General features: G+C 33.4%; 1 long non-coding RNA gene across 1 annotated transcript; it reads left to right on the forward strand.

Moving 5' to 3' along the window:
* The first annotated feature begins 5121 nt into the window (after positions 1–5121).
* On the forward strand, positions 5122–9341 carry LOC134696493 (uncharacterized). Its single transcript, XR_010102960.1, has 3 exons — positions 5122–5471; positions 6640–6742; positions 8617–9341. It is a non-coding gene; the product is annotated as an uncharacterized LOC134696493 (long non-coding RNA).
* Positions 9342–26542: the final 17201 nt, after the last annotated feature.

A 26542-nucleotide genomic window follows, 5' to 3' on the forward strand; every position in this document is an offset into this window, starting at 1 on the left:
TGGTTGTATATCAAAATCAAATAATGCTATAAGGCAGCAACCATTTGATTTTCTAGTTGGGGGATGTTTTTTTTTTCTGTAGAAACTTTTTTTTTTCGCCTTCGACGAAGAACAATCTATTTTTTAAGCGACAAACCGAAATCAATTATTTTCTTTCAATTTTAGCATTACATATAGTAGAAGCTGAGGGTGAAACAAACATTTTTTTTTCTCAGGGTCCAACACAAATTATTTTTTTCACCAAAAACTGGAAACAAACTGGTTTTTTTTCCCAAAAAAAACCCATAGCCCCCCCCCCCCCCCCCCCCCGAAAATCAAATAAATGGTTGCTGCCTTATCATATAAATCAAAAATATGATCTGTGACAAGCATCAAAACACAAATCCGTCAACTTAACCATATTCACCCCGTATTTAAAAATAGCCTCGAAACACATTAATTCGGACGTTAACGCGTTCGAATCAAACACCGCGTACCAATGAGTTCAGATAGTGAAGAGTGCATATAATAACTTTTAAACAAATCTAATATATCTATTTTTCGGATATTTTGCTCCAATATATTCTTTGTCACAATACTCAATTCTAACTACAACTAGTACAACGGGTTTCAAATATGTGACATTTTATAGGCAAACATTAAAAAAACAATGCCACTGATTAAAGCAGGCTGGGTATTTTTATAATTAAAAACCTTCTGTTTATCGTGTCTCATAGTTTTTAAAACGTACATTTTTTTAAATTTCATTGTTCAAAAGTACCATACTTATAAAGATATAGGGGTAAAATGGTATCTAAATACACGTTTTAAAGTGTCTTTATTTTCATACAGCTGTGTACGGTTCTTCGTCATTACACTTTTTTTATACTACGCTTCGTTGATGCACGTTTTCAATTAATTTTGCATGTGTTAAAGTATGCTTTGAACGTTGGTTTTCCCGTTTGAATTGTTTTACACAAGTATTTTTTGGGCCCTTTATAGCTTGTTTTTCGTTGTGAACCAATGCTCCGTGTTGAAGGTCGCACATTGACCTATAATGGTTTACTTTTTAAGATTGTTATTTGGATGGAGAATGGTCTCATTGGCACTCACACCATATCTTCCTATGTCTATTTGATATGATATAAACTAATATTGCCGCTAACATGTTCAACATTGCCAAATTATGTATGTACCTGCATGTCCGAAGTCAGGAGCGTGTAATTCAGTGGTTATATATATTTGTTTTTCGTTCGGTTTTTTTTGTTGCATAAATTAGGCCATTAGTTTTCCTATAGTCCTATGGTTAATAAAGTATACATGTACTTTAATAAGTGCCAACAAATACAGTTAAAACGTCATATGATCAAATCTGATCGGGCTGAGATGGTGGTGGTAGGGGGATTGACTGGCCCTTGAAAATGCAACTTATTGGTTCCACAAAGAGTTGTTGTACATGTGTATAGTGATTCAAATTCTTTTAACATGCAAATGGCAGGGCACTCTCAATGTGGGTCATAGGAGTGAATGTCACAAATCTAAACGAACGTGTTGGCTAATTAAGACATTCATCATAGCCAAACGAACACCCAATTTCAGCACAGGTTGTACTGTCTCGGAAGGGGACCATATTTTTATACCCCAGTTAAAAATGGCGTCGTCGGTATAAATGATACAGTTGGACAAAGCACCAATCATCTACGTAAGCTTATATACTTGCGTTGTTGCGTCTTTCATGCATGTCTTTATAGTTATCAATACATAATGAACGGTTCAAAGTTGGTACTGGTGAAACTGCCCTGAAAATTTTCTGGAGCCCCATGTGTGAGGGGGGATAGGACCTTTATCGGGACTCCGGGATCGGCTGTTTTTAAGCTCGGGATTTCGGGATTGACCCTTTCGGGATTGACCCTTTCGGGATCCGAAAAATCTTTTTTCCTAATCTCGGGATGTCGGGATTTAAGTAATTTTAAAATCGGGACTTCGGGATTTCATGTTTTTAAGCCCGGGATTTCGGGATCAGGACCCCTCCTATTCCCCCTCATGTTTTAATGACACTCGTATTGATACTGTATGATTATTGTTTGCTTAACGTTCACTTGCAACTAGTTCATGAATGTCCAGGATGAACACAAAGTACCAATACTACAGGTTGGTTCTGGAAGGAGTCAGTCCGGAGTAATGTCGCGGAATTTCGGACTGGCACTGGATAAAATAAAGTATATTAGAAAAGTACAAAAACGATGCCGTGCAGCAGGCTATTTACGGACCCCTCGTAGAGTTTTTGCAAGGGTTCGCAAAGTGTAGAGAGAGTGGTGCTCTCTCTTTATGAGACATTGCATCTTATATTCCCATTCTGACTGGACGTGGTAGCGTTTACATCCCATACAGCTCAACAGATGTGCCACTTCGGAGAGGGTTTACCTCCGTTCGGAAAAATACCAAAGTGCCCATAACTATTCCCCAGTCAGCCTTTTAGATCACAAGTACATACTTGTAATGCGCTTGGGTAAATCATGTGTGTAAGTCCATCATCTACTTAAACTGTGACAATAGTGTAAAACACAAGATGAACCTCGTCATGAAAACCTGAAAATGCATGAAATACTTGTCACTGGATTAAATACATATGACAAACAAGCAATCTGTACTAAATCCGCTCAACCTGTACATACGGGGTTTTTGTTAAGGGTGTTTCTCTAGGCACGTATATATTTACTTTGAAAGTTTCTAAAGCAGTTATAATAGATTGTTTCGCGTATACCAGAATCCCAAACGATAATCACAAGTTAATTGTTTGCATAATATTCTTTCTGCTGTTGGTCTACATGTAGCTCCAAGTTTCTGACGTCTATAAGGGTAACGAGAGGAGAACGACTTGCGCTATCTTTATTTCTTAAAATGAAAAAAATCCTGGGTGAAATCTAATACCACACTTCGTTGACTGATGGCAATACATTAATATGTTGACCATCATCCTGTGTTCCTATAAAACTACTGCGGGTGAATTTAACGATTTCTATTGTACATAAAAACCTGCGCAGGTATAGAATACCGGTATGTGGAGTAAAATTATGCACAAGGCTCCGAGTGTGGTCTGTTATGACATTCATGAAGATTGCTGTCGATTGCCGCTATCGCTGTAAGCATTTTATGCCACCCTCCACTTAGTTGTCACCAATATTCTATTGTCAAATAAAAGGTATTTAGTGCATATTTCACAAAGAGTTGATAGGATAAGCATATATTTGTGCACTTGCAGCATGTGCAGAAAGTGTAAATACAAATGTGCAGGAATATGTATTTAGAATATCAAACAGGAGAAAAAGCAGTCACATGTTACATATATACCAGTACATAAGGGGGAGTACTTTTCTGACTATTTGAAAGGCTGAATGGTCAATCGAGTAAGACAATTTCATACCTCAGGAATTGCAATGCCAATTTGTTTTGAAACTTTACATGACTATGTATAGCTTGACCTACACGTTTGAGTACCATGCACGTTCATGCTGCATTCCTACTACGCTTTCAGCAATAACGTCAATAGCATGTACCATACAACTGTCGTTTTCCTTCTATTATTTATTTATACGTAGATTGTTTGGAACATGTTCGAAGTTGGTCCTCGCTCAGCACGATCAAAAAGACTTCATGGTCGCCACAAACGTATACCACGACTTTACTTTGATCAACACGACTGCACTACGATCGTCAAAATTTGCATTTGAGATCATAGTGCGACCGTGACCAAGTGTGACGGGGGTATAAACCACACACCCTCCTCTCATGCATAATACAAATTTAACCATTCTATACGTATATGTAAAACTTTTATGCGGTTTTGTCACGATTTCAGTTCAAACTAGCACAGGCACTTGTCTCAGAGTGTATATATACATGTACATGTATATAGAGGGATATATTAATTATTTTTTCCCCAGAAACCAATGAAAACCATCAACCCCAACTTTACTTTCAATCTCGGAGGGGGGTCACTTTCTATGTAATGAGTGGGTAGGGATGATCCCCTGGAATATGTCACTTTTTCATGCTCCATCGGCATGGCATATGAAAAGGGTGAGAAATCAAATTCAGTTCAATAGATTGATATGTTTACTTGCTTGATTATATTATAAGTATCTGAAACTAATCAGATGTTCTTATTTTTTGTGATGTGGTTAAATCACAGTCGTAAATACATCAACTATTTGTCAAACCATTTACACATTTAAACATGTTAAACTCTATAAGACATATGTGGTATTTCCGCTAATGCTAGATACAGATGCTATAAATGTCATCATTTTGACATTTGCACCTAATAAACATTCAAAGGTTTGTTTACATGAAACATGATAACAATTATTTAAAGAAATTTCATAGTGTCAGCTATGAGATGGAACAGCAATGTACAAAATGTAACTTTTGATCAGTTTTTCATTAATATAAAACTCAGTGAAAGTGTTTCTCTCGGGAGTGTTACTATACTTATCTGACCAAACATCTTATATTGTCTTTTAAAATTTCTTTTTTAATGAAAGATATAAAAAGGGGCAAATAGAGGAAAGTGTTTAAGATGCGACAAATTTATTAAATTAATTGTGATTATTGCAACTGCTTTGCTTCTAAACAAGTTCGTGAAGATAAGCGGGACCCCAAAACAAATTATAAACTCTCATGTACCAGAAGATGAAAAATATCCAAATATCTCAATAGTTTTTTTTGTTCGTTGATATATGACAAGGTATATATTTCTAATAAACAAAAGGTTTGGTACTTGAGGTATCAGCTGCATGCTCACCCCTACCAAAAATCTTTAAGCCCCCTTCCCGAGCTTTCAATATAGACTTTTTTCAAGTAAAGTTTTTCCATTCTGTTGATGTTATTAAACCACTCCCAAAAGTTGAGGTTACGTTACATAAAACTTGCAGTTTAAAGTAAAAAGAAGTTAAGATCATGATATTATGAATTTACGTTTACAATTTACATTAAATTTGTTTTTACTTTCAACATTAACATATTGAAACGTTTAATATTTCGAAAATAAGGACCACCGTATGTTCATAATGGTTATATCTAGTGGGTAATACACATGCTGGTTCTTTTCATTTTCTTATCATATTTTATTGCTAGAGATGCTAACTGGGTGTTATATCCTTCTAATGTTGCCTCTTTGATTGACCAAAGACTCGGAAGGAAGTATTATATTGAATACACCGTATGGGTAACCGTTATCATGTTTATTCTTACATCAGTAGAACCATCGAGGTACAATAATAATTTGGGATTATTGTGTGGCCAGTGATGGATTATGTCGCGCGTTTTGTAATACACGCAGTACTGTAAAGTGAAACGAGGTCATTCTGTTGTGTACTTTAGTCAAAGGAAGAGAAAGATGGAGTCCCTTAGAATAAGAAAATGAAACTGATTGGATTTCGTTTTAAAGGAAGAAGAGTCTGAAGCTAACGTGTATACCTACGAGAGTTCTGGTAAGATATACTTTTTAATCCATAGAAAATACTTTTTTTTTCGTCTGCGGGTAAAAATAATCTATTTCTTTCACGTAAAGTCAAAAACAATTCTTTTCTTTCAATTTTAGCAGTACATATAGTGGCAGCTGAGGGTGAAACACAAGCATTTTTTTCTCAGAATCAAAAACAATATTTTTTTTTCATAAAACTTTTTTTCCAAAAAAATCCATAGCCACGAATAAAGTGTCTGAGGCCTATTTAACATTCAAAAAGGATATTTCTTATTTAACTTTACATTTACCTAGTATAATAACTTAGTACAATAAGTGTCAATTTTTATTAATGTCTAGCAGTTATTAAAACAGTTTGGAATGTTATATATATATATAAGTGTATCTATATCTGCGGAAACATGTAATTTGCATTTGTATTAAGAATTCAGTCAAAACTATAAAAAAAAATATTTGTTTACATGGTTAAGTTATTTATGTACCAAAATAAGGCTCTATCCAGTCAGTAACCATACTTGTACTTAGTTAAAATGTGATAATTTCTAAAGCTTACTGCCATTCATGTGCCAGTTTTTTTTCGTGCAATTTTATATCTCTCTGATGCTCAAACGAGAAGTGGTAAATATGATGAGTACAGATATAATAAGCATAATTGTGGGTGAATTAATACTTATAACTTTATATATTTCCACCGCCTATCCTTATTAGTTATGTTTACTCCAAAGCAACTTGGAGAGTATAAATTTTCAATGTTATTAATAAGATATTTTGCTAGCTCTTTATATTTTGAATTGTATATGTGTTGTTATGACATTCTATCTCATATAGGGTCGATTCGTTTTTGGAAAGCTTATTGAAAATGCTCCCTATCAATGAACTCTCATTTATAATGAAGTGATAATGTGATGCAGTCTTACGATTTGTTTTCTTTAATGTTCATATAAAACATATAAACGGTAAAATAGACAAGACCTGCTTAATATACTTAGATATGGTCAAAATATGAAATTAGAAGATGTGGTATGATTGCATATTGGCAAAGTCAAATATGTGTGAAAATCCTGTTTTTTTCGATACATTTTTAAAGAAAAAATAATATACAATTACTTGTTGTATGTACTGTTCTAACTTTTTGTGAAACACTGTTTAAAACTGTGTAATTTGTATTAAAACAGACGAATCACGAAAAAAAAGAATAACTCAAAGTACTGGTGGCATGGGTGCAGTGAATTCGAAATATCAACAGCGACCCTCAAATACAGAATATGAAAGAAAAAGGTGAGGCTACAAAATTTTATTTGCAAACTTTACTTTATAACTTCGAGGTATCACTGCTAATAGTCAGGGGAATTACTTAAATGATCAAATTTTATTGTAGCTTTAAATATATCATACCAGGCGGAAACCCAGTTGAAATCGAAGCTCTTTGTTAGAGAAGGCGATCAATGCTTACTGCAATGTTTACTATAGTAACACGATTTTTAAAAATTAATATAGAAACAAACACAACGACAATTTTCTTCTCAATAACGAAGTGTTTTATTTTTAAAACACAATTTGCATAAGTTTTCAATTTATCAACATATCAATGCAGACCCAATGCTGCAGAACAATTCGATATCAAGTCGACGACATAGGAATCCATCAAGTCAAGAAAATGCATAACCTCCGATTTTTTTTTAAATTACCACGGACGGAGAACATATCAATCTATTAGTTCAGTAATTTTCGTGTCTGCCTTTCTATTATGTAACTCGAGAAAAAAATTCCAAAAAATGGTTTAACAATTGTATCGAAAAGAGAAAATCGAGTGCACCTTTTTAGCTCACCCGGACCAAAGGGCCAAGTGAGATTTTCTCACCACTTTGAGTCCGTCGTCGTCGTCTGTTAACTTTTACAAAAATCTTCTCCTCTGAAACTACTGGGCCAAATTACACCAAACTTTGCTACAATCATCATTGGGGTATCTTGTTTAAATAATGTGTCCGGTGACCTGGTCAACTAACCAAGATGGCTACCATGGCTAAAAATAGAACATAGGGGTAAAATGCAGTTTTTGACTCGTATATCTCAAAAACCAAAGCAAATCTGACATGACATGAAAATTGTTAACCAGGTGAAGATTTATCTGCCCTGAAATTTTCAGATGAAAAGGGCAACTCGTTGTTAGGTTGCTGTCCCTGAATTGGTAATTTTAAGGAAATTTTGCCGTTTCTGTTATTATCTTGAATATTATTATAGATAGAGATAAACTGTTACAGCAATAATGTACAGCAAAGTAAAACCTAACTAGAGGCTCTAAAGAGCCTTTATCGGACCGCAGATGAATTATCACGTTGTGATTGATTAAACGCCGTCACGTGGTGACCCCCCTATGAGGCGTATGGGGTTAGTAAGTTTCATATGGGGTTCATGATGCGTCAATGGCGACGTCATCTATTTATGTTAATGTGTTTATTGTTTATTTTCAACAAAACGCCGCAAAAAAAGTCCAGCGTCCAATAAATACGTTATACGGTTAACTACTGACCCCCTACGGACCCATAGAGAGTGAATACAACTCATAGGGGACTCGGCCTCCGGCCTCACTCCCTATGGATTTTACTAAGTTAACCCTCTATGGATCCGTATGGGGTCAGTAGCAAACCATTTAACTTATAATGTTGCTATACAATAAAAGGGTTATTGCATGAATATTGGGAAACATTGTCCCTCGTAGATCATATATTGCACTCGCCAGCTAGTGCAATATAAAATTCTACTAAGAACAATATTCCAGAATATTCATGCAATAACCCTATATTATATGAGATATTTCATATAGTTTATAAGATATCTTATATAGTTTATAAGATATCTTATATACTTTAAAATATCTTATATACTTTAAGATATCTTATATACTTTAAGATATCTTATATACTTTATAAGATATCTAATAAAGTAGACAAGATATCTGATATATATTTCTAATATAAGAATATCTGTGGACGGCAACGACTGAATGTATGATCGCTATGTCTCGCTTTTTCGACAAAAGTCGAAGGCTCGACAAAAATGCATTTACAAATAATCATATTATGGTATTATTCTCACTATTTAAATGATCTTTTCTGAAATAGGTCTTTAGCATAAATTATTTTCTTTTTTAGACTTCACTATCTATGAGTACCAATATAATCTTTAAGCAGTTCAGTGGATTTTGAATCCAGACCAGTCAGTCAAGAGAATTTACCGTAAATAGAAAATTAGCAAAAGTGACAGCAACACACGTATGTTTCGATTGGTGTGATATATTTTGGACAGGAGTAGCAGACTGCTGTGCATTGATTCCAAAATCTTGACAAAACAACAACTGAACACCTTTTTGTCTCTTTCAAGTAGGATTGTGCTTTAAACTGACCAAATCACAAACATCGACCTGTAAACTAACTATGTGCATTTATTGCTTTATTGAACATAACTGTGTAAACCTAATTTTGTGACTGAATTCAGTCATTCTATTTTTTATTTTTTGCAGAATTGGTCTATTTTCAACAAATTTTTACTGAATTTGTGTTGACTGAATTCAGTCATCTGTTGTATAGATGTTAATACTATGTAATCTCACTTGGTGTAATTTAAGTCTTATGAAACACTCTTATTTAGTTCAATTTCTTGTAGCTTCTTTCAAATGTTGTGTGACTGAATTCAGTCAACATTTTGTGAAAATAATGAACAGGATACAGAGTTAATTTCATTTGGCTGTTTCTGTTATATGTTGTTTGTATTTAATCTGTAATATCTGTAATCCGAAATCTGTTTCCGAATTTACAGTTTGAGCTTTATTTAATAAGAAGCAACAAGTACAAATAAGATTTATGTTACTTTCAAATACACTGATTGTATTCCTTGATATAAAGATGAAATCGAGTGACTGAATTCAGTCATTCAAATAATAATAACAATACAATGTTTTTTTTTCTTCATATGTTGTAAGTTAACAATACTAATAAAGTATTTATGCAAATATTTCTTTGCCACGGTTGACGTTTTAATACGTTTTAAATAAAATGGAAATGAAATGATGCACATTGCAAACACATGTTGAATGTTAAATGGTATAATATGATAAATAATATATCTACTGAGTTCAACCCTTGAGATTTGATAAAATCAGAATATTGACAAGTTGAAACAGAATGTGTTATGTGATAAAGGTAACGTTTGTGGAAACGTATATTCCCTATCTTTAGTGTTAACGTGTTATAAGGATTAAACATCTTTTTAAAGGAATTATTGGTGTATAAACTGGACCAAGTCACTCACAAACATATTATTAAAGTGTTTTGGACTTTTATTTGTTTATGAGTGAATTGGTCGAGCTTATACACCATAAATTCCTTTAAAAGGGCGTTTAATCCTATTCTTATCATATTTCACGCACTTTTTTATACTTTTTTTTATAATTGGACAATGATGACGTCAATAAATATTCTCCTTAGATTTGTGTACTCGATAAGGTCAAACTCAAATATCGTAAATGGTATAATCTGTTTGTGTCTATCATAAACTCAATTTAATACATCACTTACAAGAAACAATTATAAAAGAGACAGAAAATATTAGTGGTGCATTTGTAAAAATCTAAGATACACTAACAAATATTTAATATGGGTCTGTCGATGAATTTAAGGTTGGTGTACTTAAGCTTAAATTTGGTTTATGCATTGATATTTTAACACAATTTTTCCCGGTCTTGATACTAGTAGAGAAAAACAAATATTTACAAAAACAACACAAAATATGAAAAAAAAATGTATAGTTCATCTTGTGCCCGTCAAGTTAAGGTACATTTACCTTTTCTTTTAGATGAAACATGAAGACTTTAAGAAACACTTGATGATTATGTTGTTCAGTATAATAAAACACCTAATGACTGGTTGTGTGGGTAATAGACATTTGCGGAAACTAGGTCTACACCTAGGATTACACCTTAGACTTACGATTACAGTTAAAAATAACAAAGGGTCATCTCAAAATAAAAAAAAACAAAAACAATTAAAGATACATAGTAAAATGGTTGTTTTTTATTATGTAAATAAGTATTTACGGAGGCAAACGAAGGCAGCACATATGGTCACAACAGATGTTAATCGCTGTCTTGGATGATCCACAAAGTCCCCATAACTTTATAATTTTTTTAATTCTCCGATTGCGTGTTCAACCTTAACTCTATAGTGGGTTATCAGTCTACTTAACTTTCTACATTTTCTCTGTATATTAATCAGCGTTGTATCAAAAATATGTCCTGGTTTTGATAACTTTTACAATTTCTTGTTTAATATTTTTTTAATTATTTGACCAAATTTGCAGATAGGCTATTTTTTACCTGATTAAATCAAATATGTCATAAAAAATATACCTTCATCTGCTACTTTTTGCGTAAATAAAGTATGTTTTGTTTAATAATCGGTAATTTCTGTATTTTATAAATATCTTTAAAAAAATATGCATTTTTTTATTCAGAAATGACTCATATAAGCCTACGCCACTGATATTTATCAAATGTTCATGAATTGAGGAAAAAACGTAATGTTTTACTGCATGTTTATCACAATTCAAAAAAATCCTCTATTTACAGTTTTATAAAATTTGAGTCACATAATCTCCCTGCAAAATGAAACCAAATGCCGTTTTGAAAAATAGGGGTCCATGAATTCGTGTCCAAATCAAATCAGTTTGAATGATAAAAATCAGTCAAAAAATGCATCTTTTCCCGATATGTCACAGTTTGACGTCACGAAAATAACAAATTACGTTAGCAACGTCATTACCTTCCCTGTAACTGTATCGTATGCCCTTGAACGTTAAAAGAAAATTGTCGCAGTATCTGACCAGGAGTTATTTCTTATGCTGAGGGCATATCAGACACACCCGTGTTCGTGGGACAGAATAATTAACACAGTAAAGAAAAGCATCCGTATTTTGACAACCGATGCACAAGATCTCTACAATAGTTGCATAAAAAAAACCAAATCAAAAAAATGTCCCTGGCCCATCAACTGCAAATGACAAAAGGGATAAGATACTAGAGGATCTATCCTCGGAAGATGATAATAACGGGCCACTTAAACCCATTCCGAAAAAAAAACCAAAAATGCAACTCCATTACAAAAAAAAAAATAGAGCAGGAAGAACTAAAAGAGCCAGAGGAACCAAAAGAACGAGACAACACGAATGAGGAGGAAATTGAGCAACCGCAAGCTGGCAAGAGGACCAATCTACAAAAACCAAAACCCCAAAAAATGCCGCTCATGAATTTGATTAAAAAAAATCACGAGGCCTACAGCAAGTTTATTACGAAAAAGGTTCCGAAGTTGCTACGTAGTCTTAAATTGGTGTCTCTTCATCAGAGTCTGACGATGATGAATTATAGTTCAAATTCTATATTTAAAAGATCGACATAAATATAATCACCAAAAATGGGTTGTGGTTTTTTTTTCGTATACTTTTTAATGTTTATTGATAGAGAAAACGTAAACAAACTGTTTTCGCGATTGAGATAAAGTTAAACTTATAAAAATTTACCGATTGGGAAATGAATTACCACGAAAAAAATATTATATATACACGTAGTTCTTATACAACAACTTGCTGAATCACATTCTCCTTAAAAAAATCTCAGTTGTCAAATCATTTAAGAAATGATTGTCGTTCATTTCTTCATATAAAATATATGTGAAGATGTGGTATCAGTGCCAATGTGACAACTCTTCATCCAAATAACAATTCATAAAAGTAAACCATTATAGGTCAATATACGGCCTTCAACGTATGACATACTTAAACTATAGTTTAACACAACGACCAATATTAAATATGTTAATTATAGTTACATGTTTTGCTTGAAAACTCAATTGTTCAACATTTAAAATCATCATAAAAGAGATAGCATTGGTTTGGAACAACAGTTTGTATTCACACTTTGAGACGACCAAAGTTTAAATGTTACCCGTAAGTGTAATCGTAATCCTAATCGTAGGTGTATGCGAGTTTTCGCAAATGTCTAGTAGCAAGTGTGTTGTCCCTCCGCATACAAACTATTGCCCTTGGCTTCGCCTCTAGCAAAGATTGTTTCCCAGGGACAACGCAATTGCTTTAACCCTCTTACACATTCAATAGGTGTATGCTGTTACACCACTGTCCTAGGTTAACCTTGCAACATTCTATGCCTGACCAAAGAGTCTGCAATTGAGCTGTTGTCTTTTTTCTGTTTCTCTTATCTGTTTTTGGTTTATTGATTTGCATAGTTGTTCCTTTGTGTCGTTACACCACTGTCTCAAGTTAAAGGGTGTGATGCTGCACACATGTTTAACAAGCCACATTATGTATGTATCAAAAGTAGGATTACAAAAACGACATTGAGAACATTGGTAGGGAAATCACGAGTAAATTCTGATGTATTACAAACAACTTTGATAGATATCGAATGTGTAATCAACGATCGTCCCATTACGTATTTGTCTTCCGACTTCCGAGATCTACAGCCGCTTACGCCGTCACATCAAATACAGGAAAGATGATTAACACAAGAGAACAACACTGATTCAGAGGACAATAATTCGAATTTAGATTTTAAGAAGCGAAAACCCTTTTCGACGATTCAGCAACTTTATTCGAACATATTGCCAAACGGTGGAGAATGTAAAACCTTACCGGATTAAGAGAATTCAATCGCGTCGCCGGAGACCAATGCGCACATGTAAAAGTTGGTTCCGTCGTACAAATTATGAACAATTCATCGCGAATGATGTTGCAACTAGCAGTTATTGATCACCGGGAATGATGGAGTAGTGAGATCAATCAAACTTCGTACATCAAAATGATTGATTACAACTAGACCAATTGTGAAACTGATGCCATTGTAAATATAAAGTGTAATTGTTTTTTTAAAGTGTTTCAGTACCCTTTTTTATGAACAAAACGTGAATAGTAAATGCATTTTGCGGCCTCCAGAATTTTGTGAATAAGTTATAGTTGCAGTGCAGTCTATTTTATTCCATTTAATTTGGTTAATATTTTAACGCCATTTAACGTTAAAATTGACTTCTTTTAAAGCATACGAAATATTGAACACGTCTTTGAGTTATAGCCATTACTCGCCTTTAATATCGACACGTTCAAGACATTAGGAGCATGTAATTAAGTTGGTGTCGTTTACTGCTGAATATCATATTTGTTTTTTGTTCATTACATTATACATACATCAGACTTTCAATTGTGTCACTTCGGGATCTTTTGTAGTTGAAATGCGGTATAGATTTTACTCATTGATTTGTTGAATGACCCGTTTTGTATCTCGTGAAGTCTTGTTGCCGATCATACCACACCTTATCTTTAGATTAACATGTTATTGTACTTTTTTTTTCGAAACTATTTACAACATTGCTGAAATAAAACACTACCATAAACGACTTACAAATAAAACATAAAATAGTTGGTTGCACTACAAAAGTCACTTCTACCGCAGGATGTTGATTTATGGTCCAATGATGCAATTAACAACTGATACACGTTATGATAATGCATGCTATAAAGCGTGGGGGTTTAACAATCAATTTTGAATTTTGTTCTACCATATTTCTAGTACAAAATACAAATGTCATTAATAAATAAAATCTGAAACTTTGAAAAGGAAATAATTTAGTGGTATCTCCAATTATCTGTCTTTAAAAAAAGTGTTCAGCTACTTTTTAGGAGCAAATATCACCAATACCATGTCTGTCCCAAATTATATTTGTACGTTTGAGTAACATCAAATATCTCTATGTTTTCTCTCACAAACAAATGGAAACACATGCTGAATTTTTAAACATGTGCGTGAAGTAGTGCCTTCGTATCAGTTACAAACGTTCTGGAAGTTGCCAAGTCAGGTTCATAACCATCTACAAAACTATTTACCACAAATAACTAATATTGCCACCATAAAATAAAACATAATCATGTACGGCATAAAAATAAAACATAAAATATTTAAGTGTACCCTAAAGTCCTTTATGCTGCACCAAAGGGGCTTTATTGTGTTTAAAGGGTGTAGTAAACTTATACACCTTCACTCACAGTTCATCTTTTTGAAGCAGTAGAGATCTAGAGTGAACGAAGATGATTGCACTTCTACAGTTGTGTATTTTTGCTTTGGTGTCTTACAACCAAGTAGTCACTGCTGTTGATGTGAAAATAACCGAAACTGCGCAGTTCGATCTTGCAGGTAGCAAATTTGCTAGATATGTCGACCAACAAATAGAACAGCTAAGACAATTCATATATGAACGTAAGAGTTCGGATATATATAAATGATATTATTTTTCATATAATGAAACAGATTTGAATATTTATATTTCCTTGATTGCAGCATACATGAGATTACAGTGATTAACAACTCTTTAGCAAAAAACCTGTTGTTTTTCTAGAGGGGAACAATAGCAAATGGATATTCAAACTTATAAGTTGAAGACGAACGGACGGAGTCATTAATTTAGATATGAAGGAAAAAAATGTTTTTCTTAATTCTTTAATCTTGAAGAAACGTTCAAATCAGATCAATTCTTTTTCAATGAAAATAGTCGGAAGTTAACGCATTATTTCGAAAAGACGCAATATCTAGAGCGTCGACATGTTTCACTTTATTTCATATTCATGCATCAACAGAATTCACTTTCAGATTCCAGTTAAAAAAAATCGGCAAAAAAGGACTCAATTGATGAATAATTTATTACATTTTGCAAATTGTATAAATCTTACAAATAGGTTATACTTAACTCTATGGTGCGACAAAATCTGGAAAAACGTATGATAAAGAGGTATCAGAGGAACATTCAAACTCATAGATTGAAAACAAACTGACAACATAATCAATATGCATGTCTGAATTAAATTAATGCGGTATTATTGCCAATCCAATGTGTACATACATGTATGTCGTTTTTTATATTTCAGTTAAACCATACATTTGTAACCTGTTCATACAAAGATTGATTCTCGTCTGATAACATTTGAACAAAACATAAATTTTCCAAACACATTTTAATTTATTATACTTCATGTCAAAATGCCAGATTTTAATTGGCTAATACGAGGGTGTCAATTTACTGTGTTACCCTTCATGGAGACGCTTGATCAGGTGTGCGCTTTATTAAACATGACTCTATCCTATACGACTCTATCCTATGGCAAATACTCTATTACCTTTCACGGAGACGTTTGATCAAGTGTGCGCTTTATTAAATACGACTCTATCCTATGGCAATTACTCTATCACCCTTCACGGAGACGTTTGATCAAGTGTGCGCTTTATCAAATACGGATGGTTATGTACAAGATGTCACGGTTAATTACTTTGAATTTTAAATTTAATCGACAGTAATAATAGAACATTCAGTATAATAAAGTAAATAACACATATCTGAGAGGGTGATAGAGCAGATTTTTACCCCTCGAAAAGACATTGTCAACCTCGGCTTCGCCTCAGTTCGCCTCAGTTGACAATGTTTTCTCGGGGTAACAATCTGCTCTATCACCCTCTCAGCTATGTGTTATTTATATAATGGCGCACTATGTAATACATATTTAAATATTATGTTGAACTTCATTATTAAGGTCTTTCCTCTCCGCGAGGAAAGACCTTATTGTTTTTCTCCTGTTTTTTTTTGTTTTTTTTTTTTCATCCAGCATTTGTTTGACATGGCCTCCCCTCGTTTCTATTGGAGTTATCAAGACCAAATATGGACCATCGGTAGACCTCATTATGAGGTATTACCAGATGAGGCTGTGTAGGATTTCATCATCCCCTTTAGAAGTTATCTCCCTTTTATTGTTTTTTTTCGACATGGCCCCCCCCCCCCCCTCGTTGTTTTTGAAGATATCATGACTTTATTTAGACAATAGTTAGATCTCATCATGATGTGTTACCATATGAGGCTGCTAAGGATTTCATCATTTCCTATGAGAGTTATGTCCCCTTGAAGCAATTTCTTTCTTTTACATTTTTCTCAAAAAGTATTTAAGATAGAATCCATTTGAAAACGGCAACATGTACAAGACCAGATGGCAATGTAAATTAACATATACACTCATTTTGTTGTTAACCCTTATAAGGAGTTATTTCCCTTAAAAAAATATACACAATTTTTGAAAAATTGTATCTCGAGAACCGGAAGTCGTAAAGACTTGGGACCTACACCAATAATCTTAAGTTCATATGACCTTTAATTTGCATCCAAGGTCAAAGGTCACCGAGTGCAAAAAAAAATTATGCTGCAATTTTAAGCTTCCATATTAAGAAAACGATAAGAGTTTGCTGCAAACTTACAGCGTATAAAATGTTCCTCTCGACGAGCTCTACATTTTATACACTGATTTCAAAAGAGTCCAACCGACTGTTCAAAAGTTACGACAGGATGATTCTTAAAAGTATAGTATTTTGTGTATATCTTTTTAAAGTTAACAGATATCAACCTACTATAAACTTAAAAGATGATCACTAGTTCAAGACCTTCAATTTGAGGTCAATGTCAGGTCATGATGAAATTTCACCTTGACCTTCACATTATACTATGACCTTGCCCTTGTGATATTTAAAAGGTCAAGTGGTCCTGAGTTAAATGGTGATAGTCCCATGTCTTTACGACTTCCGGTTCTCAAGTTTTGTATTGCATCATATATTTGATGATTAATTGTGACCTTAGTGAACTTTAAAATTGTCTTAATTCTTTTTCTATAATGTTGTCCTTTAACTGTAGATCATTTATCATTTAACAGATTTGAGATATCTATTGTCGTTTTAGAGATAATGCAGTTTTAAGTTTTGCGAGCGGAGGCATGTATTTCTGAATCATCAAGAGCTTACCACTTAAAATGTTTAAGAAATTGAAGAGGTTGACATAGTTATATGTTTGACCAAATACCAAAAACATTCCATGGAAAAAAACACCAAAAATTCAATTTGAAATTTTCATGTTTTGCATTGACTTTGTAAGTTTCATAATTTCTATTTATATAGTTGATATTGCATCATTATTTGCACTTTGTCAAATGGGGTCATCTGATATATCAAATTGAAGGTCTTAATAAACTCTACTTAAAAATGAAAATTTGAAACCCCCTTTTCATCCAAGGGAGACGGGTGGGGTCATTTAGTGCAAACATTCAAATTTCTCAGATGGTAAGGTTGTCGCATATCAAATGAAAGAACATAAAGCGAACATTTCAAATTTCAAATTGACGTCTCCCAAAAATGAGTTGGATGGGGTCATTGAGTGCAAAAAATAAATGTTCTTTTAAGGTAGGGTTGTTGTATATCAAATGAAAGGTCATGATGTGTACATTTCAAATAGCAAATTCCTGACCTCCAAAAATTAGTAAGATAGGGTTATTGAGTGCAAAAATCAAACTTTCTAGAATATGGCGTTGTCGCATATCAAATGAAAGCTCATCTACTCTATGTTACATATATAATAATTCCGATCTCAAAAATGTAGGCGGATGAGGTCATTAAGTGATAAAAGTAAAAAGTTCCAGAAGGTATGCTTGTCGTATATCAAACGAAAGGTCGTACAAAGTAAATTATGAACGCATCACTTTTACAGGAAAGACCTTTCAATTGTTTTACAAACAATTGAGATACTAGTTTTTTTTTTTTTTTTTTTTTTCATCCAGCATTTGTTTGACATGGCCTCCCTTCGTTTCTATTGGAGTTATCAAGACCAAATATGGACCATCGGTAGACCTCATCATGAAGTAATACCAGATGAGGCTGTGTAGGATTTCATCATCCCCTTTAGAAGTTATCTCCCTTTTATTGGATTTTTTCGACATGGCCCCCCCCTCGTTGTTTTTGAAGATATCATGACCTTATTTGGACAAAAGTTAGATCTCATCATGATGTGTTACCATATGAGGCTGCTAAGGATTTCATCATTCCCTATGAGAGTTACGTTCCCTTAAAGCAATTTCTTTCTTTTACATTTTTCTCAAAAAGTATTCAAAATAGAATCGATTTGAAAACGGCAACATGTACAAGACAAGATGGCAATGGTAATAAATATGTACAATCATTTTGTTGTTAACCCTTATAAGGAGTTATTTCCCTTGAAAAAATATACACAATTTTTTTTAAATTGTATCTCGAGAACCGGAAGTCGTAAAGACCTTCACGTGACCTTTAATTTGCACCTAATGTCAAAGGTCACCAAGTGCAAAAAAAAATTACGCTGCAATTTCAAGCTTACATATTAAGAAAACGATAAGAGTTTGCTGCATACTTACAGCGTATAAAATGTTCCTCTCGACGAGCTCTACATTTTATGTAATAAGCCTAAAAATGTCCGACCGTCTGTTCAAAAGTTACAACGGGATGATTCTTAAAAGTATAGTATTTTGTGTATATCTTTTTAAAGGTAACAGATATTAACCTACTATAAACTGCAAAGATGATCAGTAATTCAAGACCTTCAATTTGACGTCAATGTAAGGTCATGATGAAATTTCACCTTGACCTTCACAGTATACTATGACCTTGACCTTGTGATATTTGAAAGGTCAAGTGGTCCTGAGTTGAATGGTGCTAGTCCCATGTCTCTAAGACTTCCGGTTCTTAAGTTTGGTATTGCATCATATATTTGATGATTAATTGTGACCTTGGTGAACTTTGAAATTGTCCCAACTCTTTTTCTATAATGTTGTCCTTCAACTGTAGATCATTTATCATTTAACAGATTTGAGATATTTATTGTCGTTGTAGAGATGATGCAGTTTGAAGTTTTGCGAGCGGAGGTATGTATTTCTGAATCAACAAGAGCGTACCTCTTAAAATGTGTTAGAAATTGAAGAGGTTAACATAGTTATATGTTTGACCAAATACCAAAATCATTCCATGGAAAAAAACACCAAAAATTCAATTTGAAATTTTCAAGTTTTGCATTGACTTTGGAAGTTTCATAATTTCTATTTATATAGTTGATATTGCATCATTTTTTGCACTTTATCAAATTGGGTCATCTGATATATCAAATTGAAGGTCTTAATAAACTCTACTTAAAAATGAAAATTTTAAACCCCCTTTTCATCCCAGGAGGACGGGTGGGGTCATTTAGTGCAAACATTCAAATTTCTCAGATGGTAAGGTTGTCGCATTTCAAATGAAAGAACATAAAGTGTACATTTCAAATTTAAAATTGACGTCTCCCAAAAATGGGTTGGATGGGGTCATTGAGTGCAAAAAATAAATTTTCTTTTAAGATAGAGTTGTTGTTTATTAAATGAAAGGTCATGATGTGTACATTGGAAATATCAAATCCCGACCTCCACAAATTAGTTGGATAGGGTTATTAAGTGCAAAAATCAAACTTTCTAGAACATAGAGTTGTTGCATATCAAATGAAAGCTCATCTACTTTATGTTATTTATATCATAATTCCGATCTCAAAAATGTAGGCTGATGAGGTCATTAAGTGTTAAAAGCGGAAAGTTTCAGAAGGTATATACTTGTCGTATATCAAACGAAAGGTCGTACAAAGTACATTAGGAAAACATCATTTTACAGGAAAGACCTTTCAATTGTTTTACAAACAATTGAGATACTAGTTTTGTATCTCCTTTTCCAAATGTGAACAATGACAGGAATACTTCAATATCAACATGATTTATATCAGTAATCCACAAGAAATTTTAGCTAGCAAGTTCAGTATATTATTATAATAGGCGTATCTGTCATGTCTGTGTAAATGAATAATATTGCTGGTACATATACAGACACTCCATTTTTAATTCAGAAATTATCATGATTTATATTAAGTACATTAATTATTGTATTACAATTCTTGAAGAATGGAAAAAAAAAGTGAATTTTATTCACATGTACTTGTATAGGTAAACAAAAAATTGGCATAGTTATGTCCCTTACAAATTCAGAATGATTTACATTGTACTCGTTTTACTTGTACAAATGTGTAATTAAAAAAAATCATCTTTTTTTTCTTTCTTATATTCTTGATATTTCTTTGCTCTAATCGAATTTTAAATTGTGTACTCTCTGCAGATGTTTTTACCAATCATTTAAGTGTAATTTCATAGACAATAAAAATCCCATTTGTCTGTTTAGCCTCGGTCACACCTTACCGGATAGCTCGAACGGACGCCTAACGGATAAAAAAAAAAGTTATCCGTTGACCAAATTGTTATCCGTTAGGAGTCCGTTGGTGTACTAACGGACATGTAACGAATGCCTAACGGACACACAACGGACATTGAACGTACGTGAAACGGATACGTAACGGACAGAACGGACGTCGAACGTACATCCAACGGACGAGTAACGGATAAAACGGACACCTAACGGATAAAACCGACGAACAAAATAATCTGATAATTAAAGGCAATAAACCATCTAAAAATTAAAGGCAATAAACCATGCGAAATTTCAAGTGGCATTTGTCCGTTTTACATCCGGTAGGCATCCGTTTTATCCGTTATCCTTCCGTTAATGTCCGTTTCACATCCGTTTTATCCGTTAGGCGTCCGGTAGACGTCCGTTGTTGAATTGGTCTACCGGATCTCCAACGGATGCATAACGGATACAAAACGGACGAGTACCGTACAAAACGGACGCCTAACGGACGTTCGACGGACATTTTATCCGTTGGACGTCCGTTCAAAGTTTTGAACATGCTCAAAATTTTCCACCGGACAGAACGGACGTCAACGGATAAAACGGACGCTTAACGGACTAAGCTGGTTCTCGGCTGACTACTACACTTTGGTCATAGAATGAATTGAGTGAAGCGAATACAAGCAGATTCCAGTTTATTAACGGACATGCAACGGATAATGACGGACGCCTAACGGATAAGAACGGACGTCTAACGGACATCAACGGATTGAAAAAAAGTTATCCGTTAGGCGTCCGTTCGAGCTATCTAGTAAGGTGTGACCGAGGCTTTATCTTCACAACACTGCTCATTTACAAGCCCCAAAGGAGCAATTTTTGAAGGCCTTGCACAAGGCTAGATTATTCAAACATTATCTATTTACTTATATGTGTATAATTTTTTTTTACTTCTTCAAGGAAATAAAATTAACTTGTACAAGTAGTACCCCTGACTATGTATGTGTCTGAAATATTGAATTGAGCACTTGTTGTTTGTTGCTGTTTGTTTGTTTGTTTGTTCATTCACTTTTTTCTCACATAAATAAGACCATTGGTTTTCTCCTTCAACAGGTTTATTAATATTATGATTTGGCGCCTTTCAGAGAAGACAATGAGGCAGAATGTGTTTTTTTTCTCATTGGTGAAGGCCATAAGGCCTAAATGGTGACATAGTTTTTAATTTCTGTTGCTGTTCAACTTGGGACTCTTCAGGAGAGTCGTCTCATTGTTCATGTACAATAGTTATATAGTTGCAGGATAAAACAATTTACCTGTCTATAATACATGTTATGAAGCTCTCCAAATTCAAACCATTACTTTATATTTCATCACAGCTTGAATTGCATACTGTAACCTCATTGTCAGGCGACCTAAAAAAAAAAAAAAAGAGAATGTAATTATATACTTTTTTTTTTAAATAAAGGAGCATGAAAAATTGAAAACAACACGTTTAATAATTTCATGCGTCCATAGCACTTTTCTGGCTAAGTCTGGATTTACCTTCACCAGGAACACTCAAAGCCAAACATTTAAAATCAAAAGATGTACAAGCAGTGAAAACAATTACAGAGCTATATGTAAAAAAATATGTGTTTACATTGTAACATGTATAATCATGATGATGAATATTATGTTTTTTTTAAATAAAGAAATTTCTTTTGCCACACAATAGAAATAGGAAGATGTGGTGTGAGTGCCAATAAGACAACTCTTTATCATGTCCATCCAAATAACAATTTATAAAAGTAAACCATTATACAATGTATGACCTTCAACACAGAGCCTTGGCTCACATCAATAAACAAGCTATAAAGGGTTCCAAAATTACAAGTGTAAAACCATTCAAACAGGAAAACCAACGATCTAATCTATATAAAAAAACAAGAAACGAGAAACACTAGTCTTATAAATAACATAAACAAACGACAACTACTGTACATCAGATTCCTGACTTAGAACAGGTGCAATCATTTGCAGCGGGATTACACGTTTTAATGTTTATATTAATGCAAAATAAATGAACCCACGATATGCATGTTGCTAATTTTTGCTGGTCTTAGTGTAATTTTTATGATTAACTAGAAGTGCTGAGAGCGCTGCTCACAATAGCCAGCCCCCTCCTCAACAAAACATATGAAATAATATAAAACAAACAAGTGAATCTGTGAGCTACTGATCCCTTTTGATACCCCCATACACTTTAATAATTTTAAGGTACACAGGAATTTGTTGAGTGGTGAATATGAAAAAGCATCACACGGTTTTGCTGACTCATATAAACCCTCAAACCAAATTTTAGAAATCCTTGTTATTTTCCTGAGAAAGATGCGACGAAAAATATTCCTGTAACAGACAGACAGACTGACTTTAATATACCGTCAAAATTGACCGTTTTTAAACAGGCTGTGGCCTTTTCCGTTTAATACATGATATGATTTGCATCCGTTCATGCTTGTACACACTTGTCTGTTGTAACAGAATACACAGCTTTATTACAGGTTTTTTCCCTGCCTCTTGGACATGAGGTCTCGCAATGAAAATTTTACAAATACCATTATGGCTTGATTCTGTTTATTGGGGATACATATAGCTGAACACTGAACAGGGACACAGTTCAGATATATGATGTCACTCATGTACTCTTATTTAAGAGGTAAAGTGAATGCAGTGACTATTCAATTTCAATACTGATAATAATTATTATCTATATACTATCTATACTATTAAACGAGAAGACCTCATTTTGGGTGTCGCTTCTCTTCTTTCCACAATAAATTAATCAACACGCCTCTGTGTCCTATAGGTACAGTGCATAGTGCCATTTCATTTTGTCATCCATTCATATGATTATTCAGGTTGAGTTATTTTTGGAGAAAAAACGAGAAAAAAGGCATCCGGATATTGTCCCGTCATTGGACGAAATTTTAAGTCAGATTATACTTTCGGTTTTCATTTTTCTGTATAGGCCACAGACCACAATTAATTTCTCTATTAGTTCTTTATAACTTTTTGTCTCATTAAAAAAAATGCACCTATTATTTTTGTCAAATGTTTTGTGTGTGTAATGTATAGTACTAGTCCAAAAACATATCCTAAATTCAGAAAGATTGCTCTGATGTAACTTACAAATTTAGCCAATACACATCCATACCCCTATGGACAAGTCAAGAGATGTTCCAAAAACTGTAATTATTACCTTTTTGCACTTGACCTAATCACTCTTTCCATATTAAAATCAGTTCAAATATCTTCAACAAAAAAGTTATTTCACCTCTCTTCTTTCATTTCCATCCCATAAAAACTAACAAATGAATGAAAAAGGCAAAGAAACAAAATTAAGAAAAAATACACTATAATTAAGGGGAACTATATTCAGCGGGGTCATTAATTGTGGTCTTGGCCCTATACTTTAAACATACATATACAAAGAATAAAGTGTATTTTCAGAATTCTATCTGCTATCATTTTCAAGTTTACTATCCACGACAGTCACAGAGTTTATTAAATAGAGATGGTCTGTATACTATATCAAAGACCACTATGGATCGATTAGTATACCTAGAATTGAAAGTAAATACATTATATTTATATAGACTAATGAATGTTCATAATATACAGATAAGCGCTAGAAATATTCATGTGAAATTTTGATACCTTTTCTGAATTTCTCCAGTCATTAAATCTTTTACAAAATTCATTGATAACAACAAAAAAGAAGACGTGGTATGTATATGTATATTCATATTGAAATTGATAGACAGCTAAAAAATGGGAATATTAGAAATAATGGAGGAGGGATAAAAAAAAACGTTTTCCTGTACCCAATAACCTATGACTTATGATACTTTTGCTGAAATTCTCTAGTCATTCAATATTTTACAAAATTCTTCCAACAACACTTTACATACTTTAAACTATGCTCTGAATGCTCGCGATTTCGCGGATGTGTTCTAGTATAATTATATAAAAATAATATGTCATGTATGTCAAAATCACGAGAAATTAAAGAGTATGACAGGAAACATGGAAAATAAATAAGGGGAAACATGAAGCACACATCAAGTCATCCTACTAAACACGAAACATAGAAAGATAACACGTCTTAACACGAAAACAAGTTGGTGACCTTCTGCTATTGTCTGTTCTATGGTTTGGTTGCTGTCTCTTTGACACATTTCCCATTTCAATTCTCAATTTTAGGTAATTACATGCATGACATGTATATATATAAGTACGTCTGAGTCAGTGACAACTCTACAACAGATGTATCCATCGGATCGCCATCAATGATGGTGATACATGGCTGTGTACATAATGTATATACAACTCGTCTAAACATCAACCCAACAATGTTAGATCTAACATTGTTGGGTTGATGTTTAGACGAGTTGTATAATATATATATAAAAAGGAAAATGTTGCACAAAATTGACCATAAACATGCTATAATTTAAGTTGAACAATACCAACAGCACTAAGCAGAAGACAATATAATATGGACTCCACATTGATTTAATGGTGGGAATAGAGTTTTGGGGTATCATGTTTGCCCTGGTCCGTTTTGGGGAGGGGGATCGAGTGTACATCAAACATGTACATGTATGTGGTCAAGCTCCAGATTAAGTGTTCAGGGTTGCTTTTATTAGCATAAAGTGTCCAGGCCCCATTTGAAAAAGATTAGGAAAATCTGTACACAATAATTGCACATTGGTCTATTCTTAGTCTAAAAAATTATGACATCTTGCAAACCAATTTAACTTAGCTTTGAGCCTTACTGCGAAAAATGAAACAGCTAGCTAGCCTTCTAATGTAAGACCTTACAATTATCTGAACAACATGAACTGCTATTATCGACCTAGTCCAAATAATCATGACGTCTGGCAAGGCTATTTTAATTTTTTTCTGGGTCGCCTTCCTACGTGCCTCTAAGATAAGAGATAAAAATCGTCTTGCCAGAAATCATAATTATTTGAACTATGACAGACCAAACAAAAAAATATGATTGGTATGGATGATTAACATGATTAATCGAAATTTAAAGTTGGTTTTCAGGGTTTTCACTAGGATTTTTTCATGGACTCATCACTTTAAGAAATGGTGAGTCCCAAAAGATTTTGATGAGTCCAGGATCATGTATTTTTCTATGTCATAATATAATGAAATACGATGTAATACAACTTAAACGATGCGTGTTTGGTTGGTAGTTTTTATTTAATCAATAAAAATTATGACCTCTTAATAGTTATTGTTCAAAGTATAAGCATGTAGAGTGGGGTGCTCATTTTCGCCATATCTTTCCATGTTCTTTCTGGGTCTATCATATTCTTGATGTGGGGTCACATTAAAAAAAACTGTTGGTTTGCCAAAGCCAGGGTTCAATAAAAAAAAGATCAGGCGATAGGTAGGGTTTTAGGTTGGTTTTTTTTAATATGAATGGACATTTAAATAACAAACTCAGTTAAAAATTTGTCTGGTCATTTTTAGGTACCAAAATTTATTAAAATAACAAAAAACAAATAACTTTACAAAACCATTTTGATGAAGAATAATTAACCCCGGCAAAATTATAACCGAGTCAATGGCAGGATTAGTCCTAATAATTTTAATATAACTTGGAAGTTTTCAAATTTAGACGTGTCCTGCCGGTTTATTACTTTGGACGAATGGCATGATGTAAATTATATAATTACTATTCAGTACAATGTCTACATAACTGATGGCATCATGCAATTAAAGTAATTGCCCTTGATAATATAGTTAATGCATATTACTATCAAAAAGGCAGTTAAAGCCACAAGCACATTTTTTTTATTTTATTTCTTCATTTTCCTAATTATCTGACACAAGAGGAAAGTTCATAATTTTTGGCATAGGATTAACAAACCCCTGTGAAG

Source organism: Mytilus trossulus, chromosome 14 (genome assembly GCF_036588685.1).
Source record: "Mytilus trossulus isolate FHL-02 chromosome 14, PNRI_Mtr1.1.1.hap1, whole genome shotgun sequence".
Lineage (NCBI taxonomy): Eukaryota > Metazoa > Mollusca > Bivalvia > Mytilida > Mytilidae > Mytilus > Mytilus trossulus.